The sequence below is a fragment of the Lathyrus oleraceus genome, chromosome 5, assembly GCF_024323335.1.
Source record: "Lathyrus oleraceus cultivar Zhongwan6 chromosome 5, CAAS_Psat_ZW6_1.0, whole genome shotgun sequence".
NCBI lineage: Eukaryota > Viridiplantae > Streptophyta > Magnoliopsida > Fabales > Fabaceae > Lathyrus > Lathyrus oleraceus.
In genome coordinates this window covers 499059674-499062979 of record NC_066583.1, presented here as the reverse complement: position 1 = coordinate 499062979, position 3306 = coordinate 499059674, and the positions used below count along the sequence as shown (strand labels likewise).

The window sequence follows — 3306 nt, the reverse complement described above, 5'->3', positions numbered from 1 at the left end:
AGTAAAATATCAAACCAAGATACATATATTGTTATACATGGAATATTTATCACATTTGATAGAAACATTTGGACGTCGAAGTGTTTACATGTATCACCTTTATCAAGGCGACAAACCATGAATAATGCTACTTCCTAGACTTGCATGCATCTCACCAACTTCACAACTACTTGAACTAATCCTTACTAACAAGGTCAATATATTTTAAAAAAATGATGTATATTGATAGTTCTCATATAAATAATTTGTCACAAATCAATTAGTTAGATTTAATAATAATTTGATATTTTTTAAGAAAAAAATATAATAGTTATAATATTTGAATTATAATTTTTTATAAAAAGCATTCAGGATTCATGCACAAATGTATTTTATAAATTTAAAAATGAATTGAAAATATATTGAAAAATAAGATACATGTATTTACCGATGATAATTATATGAAAAGTTCTAGATAAATATTTTTTATCGAGACATTGAAAATTTATTGAACAAATAGGTCACTGATAAGTATAAAAGAACATGAAGCAAATAATTTCAAGTGATACATAAAAAAATATGATACTGATATTTGTTCATTTTAACAAAAAAATACGGGACAACAAAGTTTTCATCGATAAATTTATTAAAAAACTGGAAAAGTTTTTAAGATTGATGATATAAAAAATTGACATATTTATCAATAATACTTTTAAAAAATCACTAATACATACAAAAAACACAAAACTAATATTTGAATAAAAAATTATTTCCCCATCCAATTTGTTCTTGACAACATGATCCCTGTATTCAATAACTAAATTATGATAATTATAATTATTGAATTCAGTTATGTTGAAAGTGTCTAACTATTTTATTTGTATTATTTATATAATTATTTAACTATCTTAATTTATTTTTTTTATATTTTAATCAATCAAATATATTGTTTAGTTTATATTTTACTAACATTTATACAATAATATTATTTATAACAATCTTGTGCGATAACACTGGTATTTACAAGTTTGACAACAAAACATAACACAAACATTGTTAAACAAAGTTGTCTAAGATATCCGACAACAAATCATAAAATAACATTCTTAATAGTCATATATAATAAGACCAAAAATCATTCACAATTATCATATATTTCTATTCAACAAAAGATCATGTCTATATCTAAAGTTTTTTGGGTTATATCCCTTATTAGTCTCCAATTTTCGTTGGCAAATTGTTATTCTACAAAGGATCATGTTCCAGCTTTGTATGTTTTTGGTGATTCAACTGTAGATGCTGGAAATAACAACAATTTGAATACTGTTGCTAAAGCTAATAATTTCCCAATATGGCATAGATTTCAATAATTGCTCTACTGGAAGGTTTAGCAATGGCAAAACCTTTGCGGATCTTATTGGTATCATTACTATTTATTATTATGATACTTCTTGAAATTTACTTTTAATCATTATGGTTTCTTAAATTGCAAGAAAAACAATTTCTAAGATGAATTTTTGCAGAAATTAAATTAGGTTTACCAATGCCACCTCCATACATCGGTGTTTCAACAACCGAGAGATATCAAATAACGTCGGGTATGAACTATGCGTCAGGCTCATGTGGAATCTTGAATTCAACAAGAAATGTAAGAAAGAAAAAATTTAATGTATATATTTTCTTCTCTGTATATTTAAATCCTAGTGTTAACTTTCAACTTAACATATCTATTTTTTTTCTTCAGTTGAGCTAGTATATGTGACACTTATGCACGTTTTCGATCATTTATAAAATGCAATTTACTTACCATATGTACATTTTTTTTTGTGTATAAGGAAGAATGCTTGTCATTGGAGAAACAAGTTGAATATTTCACCTCAACAGTGATGAATGATCTTCCAAGAAACTTGCAAAGCAAAACAAAATTGAGACACTACTTATCAAAATCTATATTTCTTTTATCAACCGGTTCCAACGATTACATTCTCAATTATTTTAAACAAAAAATGGGAAAAAATAAAATGATTAATCCTGAAGAATTTGCAGATTATCTTATCGACCAACTTGGTTCAAATATAAAGGTATGTTTTTAAGTTGACTTAACATTAACAAAAAAGAAATTCAATTTTGAACCAATTTTGTTGCAATCATTATTTTGACGCATTCACATATTCGTAAACCCTAAATTTTGAATTAAGATTAAACAGATTAAATTCTAAGTTAAATCATTTTTATTTAATAAAATTAAAAATAGTTATATATTTATACTATTTATACTATTTGATCTTGATCTAATACCTGAAAAATGTTGAATGCCTGAATGATCCAAACTTTGACCGAAATGAATCTCATTTTTGATATTTTGTAGTGTTAAGTTGTAATAAAATAGAATAAGACCAAAAACTCAGAAAAATTGAAATTGAGATTCAAAAAAATTCATTTTTTAAATATATAAAATCAACTTTTCACTAACTTTCTTTACTACAGAAAATTTATAATCTAGGTGGAAGAAAATTTGTTATAATTGGCCTTGGTCCAATTGGTTGTATCCCAGGTTTCATCACAAAAAAACCACATACTCAAGAATGCAATGAAGTTATTAATCAAGTAGTTAACCTCTTCACAAACAAGCTCCCAAGAAAACTTCAAGAGTTGAAATTGAAAGCCAAACTCTCAGGATCACTATTCACTATTTTGGATAGTTTTAAATTGTTCAGGAAAATACAAAACTCCCCTGAAAATTTTGATGAGTTGATAAATAATTAATTTTACTTGTAAAAATACTATAACATGTTTTTTAATATTTAGTAACACTTACATTTTTTATTTTTAATGTTTAGGGTTGACAAATATTTGGGATTCATGTGTTGGAGAAGGAGGAAACCCTTGTGAAAATCGAAAGGAATATTATTTTTACGATTTTGCCCATAGCACTGAAGCTGTAAATGAAATATTTGCTAATAAGTGTTTTGGTGGAAGACATATATGTTTTCCTATGAATATTGAGAAATTAGTTCATGCGCATTAATGTATCTACATTGTATCGGAATTATTTTGCCAGTTTTTGGCCATAGCACTGAAGTTGTAAATGAAATATTTGTTGATAAGTGTTTTGGTGGAACACATATATGTTTTCCTATGGATATTGAGAAATTAGTTCATGTGCGTTAATGTATCTACATTGTGTGGAAGAGATATTTTGCCAGTTTTTGGTTTTTTCTTCTTTCAAATCGCGTGAAAGAAAGATGGATCAGAGTTTTTATTCTGGGCGTTTATGAAGAACAATGATAAATTCTTGATTTATTATGGATTTATTGTTGTTCTTGA

The 3306-nt window shown here is 26.0% G+C and overlaps 1 pseudogene; it reads left to right on the top strand.

The window, feature by feature from the left end:
* Window positions 1-1154: 1154 nt before the first annotated feature.
* LOC127085730 (GDSL esterase/lipase At1g71691-like) lies at window positions 1155-3007 on the top strand (annotated as a pseudogene).
* The last annotated feature ends 299 nt before the right edge of the window (window positions 3008-3306 follow it).